The 16,969-nt window shown below is 42.9% G+C and overlaps 1 protein-coding gene and 1 long non-coding RNA gene across 2 annotated transcripts in view; one reads left to right on the top strand and one right to left on the bottom strand.

Annotated features, from left to right (window-relative positions):
• The window catches only part of LOC143518488 (uncharacterized), a 52,877-nt gene that overhangs the window by 31,082 nt on the left and 4,826 nt on the right, over nt 1–16,969 (top strand). The window lies entirely within an intron of this gene.
• On the bottom strand, nt 3,754–4,638 carry LOC143518494 (uncharacterized). The gene is made up of 3 exons (XR_013132215.1): nt 4,503–4,638; nt 4,031–4,250; nt 3,754–3,872 (listed from the first exon to the last, which is right to left on the bottom strand). It is a non-coding gene; the product is annotated as an uncharacterized LOC143518494 (long non-coding RNA).

Genomic DNA, 16,969 nt, shown 5'->3' on the forward strand with positions numbered 1-16,969 from the left:
CAGAGGTGCAGTATTAACCTTCAACTGACAAAACATATAGACAGATGACTGCTGATTGTCATGGATGCAGTGTATGAGGACATCACAGAAGAAGCCTGCTTCTGGACGAGACATTCCAAAAGATTCTTTCCACACAAGAGTAGATGTCTGCGGTGAAATGAATGAGAATCTGTGGTCTAACAGACAGTTATTTTGGGAGGTGTCGTCAGATTGCACTTTAATTTTACATAACAGCATTACTTATACAGTAATGTATACATTACTTATACTGCCTGTTCCCAATGTTTACATTTCTAATTGAGCATTTTTTTCCTTTGCGCTATGGAGTGTTATAGCAGTCTCATAATACTTTTCTGAATTGCAATGACATGGTTTATCAGTAAGGTTTACTGTATAAATTGTAAAAGGCACAAATGTGAATCCAGTCCAAACTCTTGCATTCAATCTCCACACATAAAAAACCTTAGCCATCTGAAAATGTTTACAGAGCACACTGATATATGACAACTAAATATTTTGACTGTCATGTTCAGAATCAATGACACAAGGGCTTGTCAGTCTGATGACACATACCAGGGGCGTTGCCTGGGTATGTAAAGATCCGGGGCTCAGCCCAATTTTTTTATATATATATTTAACAAAGGGTGCATATATTTATTTATTAGTGCATATATATATTTTATATATATATTTAACAAATTCTGCAGAATGACTGTTGGTGACCTAAAGATAGTGAGCTTTTACTAAAGAACATGGACCAGGTATATTCCATCAGTAAATCCTTTCCTCAATAAAGTATGCAAAACAGTATGTCAACAATGGATTTCATGCAACTGTGTAATAATGTAAACAATTTATTTGTTTCTGTCACGGTGAGCACCCCGGCCCCTCCCTTTTGGGCGTGTGTGTACGTTGTCCACGTGCATCGTCTGCGTCGGTGGATCTCCGTGGTTATCTCCGTGGTGGCCAGGTCTGGAGAGAGATCCCCGGGCGAGGAGGGTTTCCCGTACGGCCCACAGAGGGGTGGGGCCAACCGCACTGCATCCGGCGCGTCGGCCAACCGTGCTGCACCCGGTGGAGGGTTTGCAGCAAAGGCAGGAGGAGCACCGGCCACCGCAGCGCCTGCAGCACCAGTCGCTCCCGGTCTCTCTCCCCTAATCGCCCTCTTCCTGGCGCGCAGCCTGGCGCCTGTTTCGTGTGTGTGTGTGCCAGTATTTGTGAGTATGCCCGTATGTTTACCAAACCCCCTCTTCCCGATTGTGCCTATGTGTGTAAGCGTGCCGGTTTGTGTGTTTGTATCTGTTCCGTTGTGTTTGTCTAATGTCTTCTCCCCTGTATTCCCAGGGAGGGTGTTCTAGGCGGTCCGTGGCGGACACTTCACCGAGAGCGATCACCTCCCAGACACAGGACTAAGGGCGTCGGACCCGCCCATCGTCGTGGGTTCGGGGCACTCGGCCCTGTTGGCACCCCGGGACGGGTAGTGCCCTTGGAGGGGGCGTCTGTCACGGTGAGGACCCCGGCCCCTCCCTTTTGGGCGTGTGTGTACGTTGTCCACGTGCATCGTCTGCGTCGGTGGATCTCCGTGGTTATGGTTATGTCGTGTGATAATCTGTCTCACCTGTGAATCGTCTCGTAATCACGTGGGGCTAATGTGGTTTGTCTATTTAATGTGCGCTCGCGCAGTGTCCTGTGCTCGTCGTTGTCTAATGTTTACACGTTAACGCGTCTGTTTAGTGTTCTCCGTGCGCTTTACGCTGAGTGTTGAGTTTATGTTGAGTGTAAATAAAGTAACGTTTACTGCTACGTTGGATTCGTGTCTCGTCCTTCTCGCCAGCGCCATCGTTACAGAACGACGAGCCACCAGAGACACAAGACAATGCCAGGCTATAAAAGTATGAACAGGCCAAAGAAGGGCCAGAAGCCCAGCAAGCGGCATCACCGCTCTTCATCCTCTCCCCCGCGCCAAGAAGTGCCGCCGACACTGGCGCAGCTGGAGGAGGACCCGTTCTGCAGAGCCATGCTGCGTCAGGCGCGAAAAGCCGGCAGCGCTGAGCCGGCAGACAGCTTCCGCGGAGCGATGGTGGAGTCAGCAACACCCCTCTCCATCCCGAGACCCCTTGCCCCTGGGGGTAGGTCACCTCGAACTCTGCTCAACGGAGAAGACCCCCGAGAGCAAGTTCGGAGAGGGGGACTCTCCTAGCGAGGCGGAGGAGCAGGAAGACGAGGAGGAGGTCTACCCTCCGTCCCTAGACGACGCCTCCACGGTGGACTACGGTGGAGAAGGAGAGGACTACCCTCCGTCGCTAGATGACGCCTCCACCGTGGACTACGGTGGAGGAGGAGAAGACTACCCTCCGTCGCTAGACGACGCCTCCACCGTCGACTACGGGGAGGAGGAGGAGTCCGAGGAAGAGGACTACCTCCCTCCGCCCATAGGTCCCTCTACCACCGTGAAGGAAGGCGGGGAGGAGTACAACGAGGAGGAATACCCTCCGTCGGAGTGCTTCGCATACCCTGAGGAAGAGGGCTCCTATACCGAGGAGGAGGAGGAGGAGAGCCCTCCCCCCTCGGAACTGTCCACCGGGACGGTGAAGAAGAGGGGGTGTCCAGAGGCGGGCTCATCCCCCGAGCGCTCCCCAGCCAGCGACATGGACTGTTCCCGGGGGTGGCAGCTCGGGGCAGCCCATGAGCTGGAGCCATGGCAGTGAGGAGGAGATGGAAGCAGAGGAAGCCACTCCCACTGCCAGGTCTGGAGAGAGATCCCCGGGCGAGGAGGGTTTCCCGTACGGCCCACAGAGGGGTGGGGCCAACCGCACTGCACCCGGCGCGTCGGCCAACCGCGCTGCACCCGGTGGAGGGTTTGCAGCAAAGGCAGGAGGAGCACCGGCCACCGCAGCGCCTGCAGCACCAGTCGCTCCCGGTCTCTCTCCCCTAATCGCCCTCTTCCTGGCGCGCAGCCTGGCGCCTGTTTCGTGTGTGTGTGTGCCAGTATTTGTGAGTCTGCCCGTATGTTTACCAAACCCCCTCTTCCCGTTTGTGCCTATGTGTGTAAGCGTGCCGGTTTGTGTGTTTGTATCTGTTCCGTTGTGTTTGTCTAATGTCTTCTCCCCTGTATTCCCAGGGAGGGTGTTCTAGGCGGTCCGTGGCGGACACTTCACCGAGGGCGATCACCTCCCAGACACAGGACTGAGGGCGTCGGACCCGCCCATCGTCGTGGGTTCGGGGCACTCGGCCCTGTTGGCACCCCGGGACGGGTAGTGCCCTTGGAGGGGGCGTCTGTCACGTTGAGGACCCCGGCCCCTCCCTTTTGGGCGTGTGTGTACGTTGTCCACGTGCATCGTCTGCGTCGGTGGATCTCCGTGGTTATGGTTATGTCGTGTGATAATCTGTCTCACCTGTGAATCTTCTCGTAATCACGTGGGGCTAATGTGGTTTGTCTTTTTAATGTGCGCTCGCGCAGTGTCCTGTGCTCGTCGTTGTCTAATGTTTACACGTTAACGCTTCTGTTTCGTGTTCTCCGTGCGCTTTACGCTGAGTGTTGAGTTTATGTTGAGTGTAAATAAAGTAACGTTTACTGCTATGTTGGATTCGTGTCTTGTCCTTCTCGCCAGCGCCATCGTTACAGTTTATAAATTGTTCTTTTACCTTTTATGACACTGAAACAAATTATTGAAAGACATATTAATAATTATTAGTGCTAAGGGGTCTACACAATTAATACTCTTTAAGAATTACTTATTATCTATCCTGTATGTTTTGTCTTTCTTCTCCTAACCTGTTCTTTCTTTAGATCAGTCCAGTCCTGATCAGTTCAGTTCATTTCAGGTCTCTCCACATTTCATATTTCCTCTCTCTCCACCCTCTCTTCTACCCTGTTAAATAGTAATTCAGGAAAGCATGCTTAAAATAAAGCTGGAAACAATATTTTAAATACAAAAGACTGTGCTAAAACAAACTACATATGGCATTATGACGTAATGAAAACGTGTATTTTATTAATAATGTGTTTATTAGGCATTGTTTTCCATACCGCTTGTATTGTCTTCTCCCATCTCCTCTCCTCTCCAGTTCTACTCTGTTCTCCTCTCCTGTTCTCTCCTCTTTCCTCTCCTGTTCTCTGCTCTCCTCTCCTGTTGTCTGTTCTCCTCTCCTCTCCTATTCTTTCCTCTCCAGGTCTGTTCTCCTGTCCTCTGCTCTGCTCTCCTCTCCTGTTGTCTGTTCTCCTCTCCAGTTCTCTCCTCTCAAGTTCTCTTTGTTTGTATTAGGAAATAAATTACACCACAATACTTGAGATTTGAACAAACTCTAACAAACCCTAACCCTCAACTATTAAAAGTAAATTATTTTTTGCAACATTCATTCATTTATGCATATTCGAAGCTGACTAGTGACAAGCTGCATTTTATTAAGCACACAGTGGGTTTGATCTGTGTGTTTTTAACCAGCTATCAGATAGCTCCACAAACAATGTCATCACAGTTTACATAGTTAACTACCGTTACCTTTCTCCTTGAAAAAACGCCGTCAGCTACCTGCAACCTGCTGCCAAAAATCCAGTAGCGGTATTAACACGGAAAGGCATCGGCATCTTACGTACGGATGTCATATATGCCACTGATTTTTGTTCGTTGAGGTGAGATTTTGATCGTTTTTGTTAATGTGTATTGTGGGATATACGAGAGAGAGAGATCCTGAATTTGTTCCTGGGATCTGTTGGAGCCACACATGTACTGTTCCTTGTGCCTGATGTTTCACACTATAGGCTCTATATAAATATTGTATCCGAGGCAGGATACAGATACGTCAGTTTCGGTTTCGTTTGTTTCTGTTTGTTTAAACAACGAATATACTGAACGAAAAACGCGGGACTGTCGAATACAAACACTGTGAATTTACCATCTACATGCACACATAAAAACACACACTAACCGCATGGCATGACATCTGAAACGAGTAACACAGACTCACAAACGCGTTTGAAAACACACCAATACAAGGGAGGGGTCGGTGCGCTTAGCATCATTCGCACGCACGCACGCACGCACGCAGTGAGAGTGAAAGTGCTGTAGAGATTGAAAGTGATTTCTTCCTCTACTCTCACAGTCACAGCAAAGGGCAAGTCTGGTAAGTAAATACTCATTTAATCTTTATTGAAAGGGCTAAATATATTGTATTGTCATAGTCTTAATGTAACAGATATGTACCTAAAGAACGTAAAGAGAAGAACTCACCCAAATACTACTGACCACAAAATTGACTATAATGCAGTTAAACTCCTTCTGTATTCATACTGGTTACTATGCTGCAAGTCGTGAGTACGTATACTGCAGTGCATCCGGCCCACATGACCTCCCTACAGAACCAGACTGCGTTCTTATAGAACCAGAGACAATTGACAGTTGAGACTATTGACAGTATAAAATATCAACATTTTCAAAAAACATTGAAATGAAATTTTCAGAAGGGATGTGCAATTTTTTATATTGTCAAATATGTATTATCATGGTGAAAGTGGAAGAGACGTGAACGAAAGTGAATTCAGAGTGAACGCCGCTCACGTTTTATGACCGTTTTACTGCGCCCGTATACACAGCCCATGTCCAGCTAGAGCAAACGACATACGGTAAGTACAATAGTGATGGGCACAACAGTTCTTTTAGATCAGGGGTGCGAGCTACTTATAAAATGACCAAGTCAAAATGATCTACCTACTATAATAATGCAAAAGAAATATATTTTTAGCGGCGTGTGTGTCAAATGTTGCTCCGGGGTGGTGGCGGCGTGTATCGATAGTTGACCGGGGGGGTGGGGGTATGTTACGGTGTTACGGTGAATTCAGTTCCCCCTGTTCCCCCTACAGTGCGCATGTCGAAATCATGACGTAGTGCGGCGGGAGGCTCAGACGGGCTCTGTGTGTTTCTCGTTGTTGCTCTTGTATTTCTTTCTGTTCCTCCGGGTAAGCGGTTTCTCACTTAGTTTGTGAAATAGATCCATATAAACTCGTACTTAATAATAATAATAATAATAATCTTTATTTGTATAGCACCTTTCATACATACATGCAACTCAAAGTGCTTTACAGTATAAATAAAAGAAACATAAAAGGAGATAAGACAAAGAGAAAATGTTTAAAAAATTTAAGGATAAAATATTAAAATAACATAAAATGTAAAAAAAGTAAAGTAAACAATATAATAAAAAGTAAAGTAAATAAGATAATAATAATAATCGGGAAAACTATTAAGATAATTACAATAGATTTAGCTCACCCACGCTCTCTAGAACAACAAACACTCACACAGAGCGCGACCTTCACTCTCACTGGTTTTATGCGAACTGTGTGCTCGTCGGCCCACAGTTATGCACGGCCACCTGGTGCTCGACTCCCGGCCGAGGGTGAAATTCCCAATCACTCAGTTACCCTGCCTGGTAACCACCAATGGTGCCACCTGTATACCCCCCATGGAGTTTGACCGCCAAACCTCTCGACTCTTGTCGAGTTAGATCCCCAAAAGCATAAGAATGTTGTTATAACAGGTTTTAATATTAAAGATGAGCTAGATTTCGTTTCGTTTTCCACTCCATATATCCAAAGTGTTTCATTGAGGTCTAATCTTTTATATAAAGCTATGTTACTCTGTTCAGACTCCAGTGAGGATGGTGTATTGGGCATGAATTATTGCTGATATGAATAAACTACATTATATGGTACAGCAGGGGTGCTCATTACGTCGATCGCGAAGGAACTGTCGGTCGATCGCGAAGGAATGTGCGTAGATCGCGTCACATAAAATAGTAGTAGATGAATCGCACATCTGCACTGACGGTTGTATTTTGATTGACATTCACGGCAGCCAATCTGCAATCCACTCAACAAATTACGTTCGCCACCCCCCCCCCCGCTCAACAAATTACGTTCGCCGCCACCCCGGTAGATCTTTCTGACTGGGTCATCTTATAAGTAGCTCGCAAGCTGAAAACTGTGGGCACCCCTGTGGTACAGTAATGAGTCTGTAGTATTATTTCATATACATTCGCTGTTATAATTGCATCTTGGAAACTGTTTGGTATCGTTTGGAATGCATTTACGTTTTAGTTCTACAGTAGTAACGTTTCTTACTTTACATTTTTAATCCATAGCATTGTTTACAGTGTTTCAACACAACACAGTTCAGCTAGCGTGGATATTCAGCTGCAGTAATCATGCTGATAAACTATATATCTGTTACCCTTTCACACAGTAACTTTACTGTATATATTTACATCATTTACACTGAAAAAAGAGGGGCAACACATTTAACCAGAACCTGACAAAAGTGGTTCCCCCTCCGTTTATTACAGGTGGAGTAGATTTGATATAAATTAATCATGCTGATAAACTATATCTCTTTTACCATTTCACACAGTAACATTTGAACCATCTGTACCTCCTTTAACACAGAGAACACGGGGGGAACAGGTTTTACCAGAGACTGGGAAAAGTGGTTTCCCTTGTAGAATAACTGCTGGAGATTATATAAAGTACAGAAATGGTGCTGATTACTTATATCTGTGTATAATCAATTCAGTAACATTTATTCATCCTGTACCACCTTTACACTGTGAACACAAGGGGAACAGTTTTTACCAGAGACAGGGATATTTGGTTCCCCTTATAGAATAAAGCTGGAGCTTATTTAAGTATTACTGCTGATAAACTGATTACCATTTCTCTCAGTAACTTCCTGAGGTAATAGTATTACCTCAGTAATACTATCTGCATCGCATTTACATTGAGAATACAAGAGGGACGCATTTTACCAGAGCCCCAGAAAAAAGGTGTATTCTTTATTCTTGGTTCATTCCGTTTTTTTGTTGTTGCACTGATCCTTCATGAAGTATGTATTCAACCCGAGCAAAATACTGTAATAGATTACACTTGTTATAAACTGAATGCACTATGTTATGTAAGTTCATCAGTTCAGTCATTTTACTCTACCAATTTCCTTGTTTTAACATTAAATATGAGAGTGTTGCTAAAAGGATAAAGATTCCAAGATGCAATTATAGCAGCGAATGTATATGAAATAATACTACAGAAATAATACTACACTCTCCTGCTGACAGTGAAAAACTTGTCCATGCACTTATCACATCAAGGCTAGATTATTGTAACGCTGTTCTATCTGCTCTTCCAAAGAGCTCTATTTCGCACCTACAGCGAGTTCAGAACGCGGCTGCAAGGGTTCTGACCCGCAGGAGAAAGAGAGATCATATTACACCTGCACTCCACTCACTACACTGGTTACCTGTCAGCTTTAGAATAGATTTTAAGGTTCTAGTCATGGTTTTTAAATGTCTTCATGGTCTTGCCCCTCTTTACTTCAGTGAAATGATGGTAGTATGCGCAAAATTTTGCAGCGAGGTCAGCAAGCTTTTTAAGGTATTTATCCACAACGGATATACGATGTTAAGGTCTTAAATTAAAGCCTTATTAGTAAACGATTTTTAGGTGATAAAACATTAAGACATCTCACATCATAAATATGTTATTTAAACGGATATGACGGGAGACCCCCCCGCGAGGTGCACTTTTGTCGCCAACTTCAAAGCCGGATATCTCGCGATTGGCTGCACGTAGACGTCTAAAACTCGGTAGGCATGTAGATGGGATAGGAAATTTTGAATTTATCGCTTTTGTTCGGAGATTCATTAATGTTTAATATGTTTTATAAGGCCCTAAAGGAGGGGGCGCTTTTGCAGTATAGGCTTTTAGGAATCACCAGTAGATTACTGTTTGAAGACCTGAGAGACCTCACTGGAACATATCTTATGGAGTTATTTCTCTGCCAATAGTCGAGAGCACATTTTTTAAGTGCGAGAGCGTGATTCACGCAGCTCGCACGGATTTTCTTTGTTCTCGCGCAAAATATTAATGTGCTCTCTCATATTTACTCTGCTCTCGCTCAGATTCGCTTTGCACCACTACAGAACCGCTCGCGCGTGCTCAGATTTATCCTGCGCGCGCTCAGATTTATCCTGCTCTCGCACGAACATACTCTTCTGTTTACTGGAGCGTGCGTACGCACTCAAACCCCTCCTGCGCGCTCGCGAATCTTTTTATGCTCTCGTGCTCGGAATTCACAGAAAACAGCCATTCAGAAAGCAGTAACGGATTTTGACCAATGACATTGTTCCTGCTGCTCCGGTACTGCGATTAATTGCTTAAATATACATTATATTTACATTATATCCTGTGTTAGATGACCAGGGTATCTGCACATTTTTAAATCTCAAATTCAATGACTTTTAAGACCTTTTTAATACCTCTCACAAGAAAAAATAATACTATTACTGGGGATGCAGGTGTGTTCCACATCGTTGACTGGGGGGGGGGGGGGGGGGGGGGGGGGGGGACGAGAATTGTTGACGTTGTTGAGGCCGTATACTCCAACGCTAGGAATCTAGCACTAGGACCCTGGAGCGGTTATTTTCTGCATTAGCGCTAGATTCGGCAAAGTTCACATCGCGCCAGAACAACTGAACAACACACACTTATAATAATTTAATGCCTCCCCTCATAAAATTCCAGACATTTTAAGACATTTTTAGGCCTTGAATATGGAAAACTAAATTTAAGACATTTTAAGACTTTTTAAGGACCCGCGGGGTACCCTGGATGACTATAGAAAGGATATGGATTACTGGTCAATATCCTGTGTAAACAATGTTCTGTGTTTTTTTTTACTTGTACAGGTAATAATTATACTCCGTTAACCCTACAGGTCTTGCTTAGACAGCAAGTTTTGGAGGGGTTGTTGAATAAACTGCAGAATGTTGTCAGCAATTCTGCATCTGGTCTTGACCTTGACTATCACAACTTTATTTGTACACACGAGCTGATTATTCTACTGATTATACTACTGTATACTACTGTATCTAGCTCCTGGTCACTCATTGTGCTGAATGACTCTAACACAGAGAAACTAAAATCCTTCATCTTGCGAAAAACTGTTCTCCTAGTAATTTTGCTATGCATGAGACAGGCAGCTGGATGTCCAGCAAGGACTTAAGCCTTTGCCTTGTGATGTTAAATTTAGGACACCCCATTACTCCTTGAACTGCCTCCAACTCAATTGAAGGTACTTCGTTTTGTACCTGCCCTCTTACCAAGGTTCACAGCTCTTGGAGAGCATTCACTATCACTTCAGGTATATCAATTTGTTCTGCCAGGGCATCAATAATAATCAGCTCGTGTGTACAAATAAAGTTGTGATAGTCAAGGTCAAGACCAGATGCAGAATTGCTGACAACATTCTGCAGTTTATTCAACAACCCCTCCAAAACTTGCTGTCTAAGCAAGACCTGTAGGGTTAAAGGAGTATAATTATTACCTGTACAAGTAAAAAAAACACAGAACATTGTTTACACAGGATATTGACCAGAAATCCATATCCTTTCTATAGTCATCTAACACAGGATATAATGTAAATATAATGTATATTTAAGCAATTAATCGCAGTACCGGAGCAGCAGGAACAATGTCATTGGTCAAAATCCGTTACTGCTTTCTGATTGGCTGTTTTTTGTGAATTCCGAGCGCGAGAGCATAAAAAGATTCGCGAGCGCGCGGCAGGGGTTTGAGTGCGCACGCACGCTCCAGTAAACGGAAGAAGAGTATGTTCGTGCGAGAGCAGGATAAATCTGAGCGCGCGCAGGATAAATCTGAGCACGCACGAGCGGTTCTGTAGTGGAGCAAAGAGAATCTGAGCGAGAGCAGAGTAAATATGAGAGAGCACATTAATATTTTGCGCGAGAACAAAGAAAATCCGTGCGAGCTGCGTGAATCACGCTCTCGCACTTAAAAAATGTGCTCTCGACTATTGGCAGAGAAATAACGCCATAGTATCCCACTTCCTGGATGAGACGCTCCGACAAATCTGCCCCCTAAGCGTCACAGAAGCATTCTTAACGCTGATTTGACCTCTTATTACAAAGCTGAAGGAGTTCTGCTTTGATTTGAGAGGTTTTTATTGGTCTGAAGGGGGGGGGGGGGGGGTAGTGACTTTGATTGACAGGTTTTACAACCTCTCCCCGGCGAGGTGCGAAGGGGAGGGGGAGGTGGGGTGATCCAATCGGCTCTACAGACAATCTGGCGCCTTAGAAGTGATTGAAAGCTGTTCTAACCAATAGACTACTTCCTTCTGAAGCTAACCAGCCCTTATTTGCCATGATTGGTCAATTATATTTTTTAATTGAGCCCTCGGAAAGTCGCGGTTCATTTCCAATGTGGGTCCGCTAGCATAGCAACATAAGCTAACCTTTGCTAACCTAAGCTAAGCTCCCCAGAGCACACTGTTCGGCGAAACTGACGCAGTCACGGATAGTGATGGGAAGATGATACCTCAAGGAGTGTATCGACACACTACACAAACTGTGTTGACTTAGTATTGATACGGTGTTGGTCACTCAATAGTGACCCCTGCAGTAGTTATAATATCATTGCAAGTAAACAAAATGAAAAGTTGAAAAAGCATCCTGAAAACACATCAACTCGTGAAATATTTATATAATTTCATTTGCTCAATTTGTTGTGTCCAGAAGAGTCCAAAATTAGCTTAAAACCTTGTGTAAATGCTAAACCAACTCTGCAAAATATAGCAAATCTGTCTAATAAAATTCAGCTAAAATGTGCAACTTATGTAAGGATTTTCATTAATGAAAAAGAAAAATAATATAAAACACAAAAATGAAATTCATTCATTTATGTATTTTTATTGAGGAACAAAAGTTTTTGAAGTGTGTTGTCTCCAAGGCGATTTCTCCTCTTAGATAAAATTTCTCCTGCCTTAGAAAAAAAAGTCATTCACAGGGTACAGACGAAGATGGTGTGCATAAATATCTAGGTGCGATGGAGAGGGGCTGACGGTCTTTGATGATCATGTTGATCACAGCCTCATCCGCAGCTTGCTTGTTAGGAACTGTAAGGAAATTTTTTTTTGCCTTATTAAAGTACTGACAAGTTTACAAACAATATTACATAGATACACAAAGCATTTTGTGTGTAATAAACAATTTTAAATCAAAACATTTCAATTTTATTTGAGAATTTTAACACACCTGTGGTACTCTCACCAGTATGTGCTGATTCTTCATTGCCCTATTGCCCGATCTCTATAATGCCTCAGCATTGATGAAGTGCTCTCATTGATGTAAGACAGCTCCGTGGAGCAGAGTCGACACTTCACCTACAATAAAATTAAACGTTACTTTATCTGAATACAATTAAAACCCCTTACCAGCAGTGGCGGCCTCTGACAAATATCTCAGGGGGGGCAATTGTTGTGATGACCATTTCAGTGGGTAAATAAAAAACAGTGACTTAACCAATAAAAATATAATCATAAATATATATTTCTCCTTACATTATACACTGTACAGTATTTGTGCACTGATATATCTTGTAAATATCATCTTGATTAAAGCTCTACAATGACTGAACAAACAAAAATTGTCATCTCTCAATTTGCCCTCATAAACAACTTTAAACATGAAGAGATTTACCATGAATTAAAAGTGAATCTTTCCCACTCACAATAATTTCTGTATTCCTCAGACAGCATTTTATTTTAGGTGTTGCATAGAATATAAATGGGCAACAGCATTAAGGATGGAACAGAATGTAGGGAAAGCAGAACAGGGCGCTCTACTTCACAGCCTGCTAGCCATGTTTTCCCTTCATACCAGTTTCACCAAAATCCCCGGTTATATTCTTTTCCTCCCTTTGTGGACACTTCACTTCTTTGATGTTTAAATTTGGTCTCGGTGGCCCCAATTCCTTAGTTGCTAGTTTATCTTGATTATTACGACGACAGAATGGCACTTCTCTTAATGAAACGATTGAGTTGTTCTGAGTTGAAGGAACGCTGACCGTGTTGAGCAGATTAATTTCCCTAAGTTACGTCTGACGCAAGCACGTAAGGGCGAGCCCTCCCGGAACCCATAGACATTGCAGCGCCTGCGCTTTGAAAAAAAACATTTAACATGAGAGTCTACGAGAGCAGTCGGGGCGATTTTCAGTTAGTCTCAAATCGCCCCAAAAAAGGCGGGACTACAGGGAATGCACCTCAACGCTGATTGGACAATGGCATTCAGAGGCAAGAGACGCTGTCCAGGACAGACACAGCTAGTAGTGATGGGATTTTCGGCTCTATTTTGAGATGCGGCTCTAATGGCTCTTCTTACTGTGGAGAGCCGGCTCTTTCGGCTCCCAAACGGCTCCCCATATATATTTTTTACATTATTAATTAATTAATAGCTTAATACTAATTTTATAACATTTTGTTTCATTATTGACATTGTTAAGCACTTGTGATGAGTAAAAATGCTGCATAACAATGCTTTATAAATAAAACTTTTATTATAACCAATTATTAAATGATCACAAAATAGTACCAAAATAGAACGCAATACAGCTTGGTCAATTGCCTGCCGTTTCCACAAAAAAAGTGGAGATAACTTTTTTTCAGTGTTTTCCCACCACATTATTAACTGAAATCTGCGTGTGATTGGTCAGATGTGTTGAGCACACGCTTGACATGCGGGCAGTGGAGACATTCTTTGCAGTGTTGTCCGAAACGATATGTGGTAGTCAGAGGCGGACGAAGTACTCAATTTCATTACTTGAGTCAAAGTACAGATACCACTGGTCAAATGCTACTCCGATACAAGTGAAAGTTGCATGTTCAAAATCTTACTTAAGTGAAAGTACTGAAGTACTTGCTTTTAAAAATACTTAAGTATTAAAGTACACCTTCCGTCACATTTGTAAAAAAGTTATAGTTTAAAAGTATTATACATCCTACCAAATCCTCTTTGGGCATAATATTCATACAGTCTTTGATAATAATACATAAGGCATATTCCAATGATGTACATCATTCAGGTAGTGGTAGCAGAAAAGTTTAACCTACACTTTAGTTTAAGGAACAAAAACATTTTCTAAAACCACAATTCACTGATTAGCCTAGCCTAACCTGTTTAAGCAAATTATGTTACCATATTAAAAGTCATTAATAAAATGACGGTTTTCTCTCTTTGCTAGTTAGGTATTCAGTCATCCAATACAACATTATGCTACAGTCAATATAAACAAAGACAAAGTAAAATTAGCAGTGTGGCATCTTGGTAGTCTAACCTTGCTACAACCTTTTGCAGTATGGCTAAAGCCCACCAACTCCATGCCACCCAACATGCTAACAAACTCTTTTCAAAATAGAAATCACAGCCACATTAGAATTATTGACATTAATTCTACACTGACATTAGAATGGAAACATTATTTGACAAGATTCGATTAACCCACACAGTTTCCCTTATTGATGTTTCCGTAGTTTGAATTACTTGCCAATATAATGTTAACATTATTTATAGTGATCCTAGCAGACCTAGCAGTGGAGTGAGCAGGCAAAGTCATTTCACTAGCCTTACTGCAAAGCTCCTCTGACTACATAGTCACTTAACAAAACATTTAGGCTGCATACCGTAATATACTTCCTCAGGTGGGAGGGTGAATTTTGGTATGCAGTGATATAGTTTGTTTTTGGCAAACAAAGCATGCATTTAAAACGATAGGAATGATTCATCCGTTCAGAAAACTGGAACATTTTGTCGAGATACGGCCATGGGTGCAAAAGAGCATGCAAGGGTTGCCATCTCTCACGCATTGAGCGTGAGACACACGCATTTGACCGTTTTCACACGCTCTCACGCCACAGTTCCGATATCTCACGCCGAAAAAAAATCTAGTTTATTTACCTCTGATCTATATCTATCAACCACCGGCGATCGCGATATAATACTTAATTTGTGTCCATTCTTCACCGCCCCGGTAACGTTCGCCACCCCCCCGATCAACAATTTACACTCGCCACCAAGTCCAGGTTCAAATCTCCCTCCAAGCGATCTTGAAAAGTTGGCAACCCTGGCATGCTCCATCACCGCCGTCTCCGCTCATGTTGCTGTTATTTAGGAAAAGAACGACTAGCGACACCGAACTTGATTTTACACCTCACAGACACATCCTTGATTGCTGATAGGCTGTCACCTGTGAAAATACTATCGGGGGAGGGGAGGAGAGTTGTGTGTGGAAGTAACGAGTAACGAGAGCTGGACAGAAATGTAGTGGAGTGATAAGTACTGTATTTGTTATTCAACTGTAGTGAAGTGAAAGTCATAAGTATTTTTTAAAAAATCAACTTAAGTAAAGTACAAATACTCAAGAACTGTACTTAAGTACAGTACTTAAGTAAATGTACTTCGTTACTGCCCACCTCTGGTGGTAATATAAAGAAACACCCCTCAAACACAGGGGAAGGAACATTTACCTGACGAATGTTGTATTGTGTTCCAGGTTTGAAAAGTGCTAAAGTAGGCTAAAGTACTTGAAAATGCTTGAAAATGTAACTGTATTTTGTTTCACAAAAATAGCTGTCTGACTGAATCGATGTGATATAAAAAGCCCAATTGTTTCGAATCATTTCGAGTATATGTATAAATATTTAACTTAAGTTTGCTGGGAAATATTGAAAATGGACCTTGAAAGTGACGTTCAAGTGCTTGAATTCCACCTTTTAAAGGTGTATGAACCCGGCATAAATAACTTTGTTCATTGCGCTGAAGAGGTGCACGACCTTGCTTCGCACTGGGGTCCTCACGCAGGGGCGGAGCCACCGCGATTGCGTCATATTCGGCGCACGGACCCTCGCGCTGGTCGCGACGCGCCAGGTATAAACTGGCACAAACTGAGGAAATAAACTCTCCGCTCTCTACCACTGGCAGAAGCAGAGCAATAGGTGCAAGGAGAGGGAGAGACAGTGAGGCACCGAAGGACAAATAAAAACGATGTTGGAAAAAACTGTGGCACTTGCAGAGCACAAGCGCAATACTGAAGGAAAAAGCGGCTCCCAAATAGGATCCTAAAACGGCTCCCATTGCAGAGCCGGTTCCAATCGTTCACTACAAAGAGCCGGCTCTGAACCGGATCGTTCGCGAACGACACATCACTAACAGCTAGTTAAATACCGTGATAGAATGTGAGAGAAAAAACTTCCTTTTCATCCTTTCGTGGTGCGTCGCCCAATCGCCCTAATGAACAAACCGCCCCTGCTTACCAGAAAAGAGTACAAACATATTTAATAAAAAAAAATAATGTCCAAAGGAGAAACAATACCTTATTTGGCGTCAAAAGATTCCAGACAGTGGAAAATTTCCTGGTTCGATCCGTGAGGGCAAAAATACAAAATCTAAAAGCTACAGCAAAACTCCATCCAACAAACCCGCGACATGCCGATACAGTTCATTTCCTTATAAACACAATTTGGCGCGGCACAGCCAAACGATACGCTTCTTGTATCGGTCACATGATTTTTGTTTAAAGCAATACACGCACCGATACGGGGTTTCACTCTTGTGCGCTCGGCACAGTGTTGACGCACCAGTATCGGTCGTCCCATCACTAGTCATGGATCATTTTGTTCATTTTTATTCTGATCGTGGATACTTTTGAACATCACAGAAAATAAAAGGATTACTTTATATGGAATATATGAGCAATTTTCGGAATTTTCGCCAACCCGGAAGTGGGAATGAACACCGGCTACGACGTGATTCTACGTACTCGTGAGTAAAAATGGATAATTTTTCATAAGCGATTTTGTACAAAATATATAATCTAATACTAAACATTAGATTATAAACAGTATTGGAGTTTTTGAGTGCTGGAGTACTCGGTATCGTGTCGGATGCTACCGGAGTTGGCGACGTAAGCTTACCATAGCCTGTCGGACTATATTGGACATATATATCATAACGTACCGTTCATAATTGGACATGAAATTTCTTCGTTGTAATTTTCTGGTCTTTCTGTAATATGTGCTTCGTTGTTGTTTGAAATAGCTCCTCGGTTTCGTGTATGGAATTTGTTAGCATG

The sequence above is a fragment of the Brachyhypopomus gauderio genome, chromosome 7, assembly GCF_052324685.1.
Source record: "Brachyhypopomus gauderio isolate BG-103 chromosome 7, BGAUD_0.2, whole genome shotgun sequence".
NCBI lineage: Eukaryota > Metazoa > Chordata > Actinopteri > Gymnotiformes > Hypopomidae > Brachyhypopomus > Brachyhypopomus gauderio.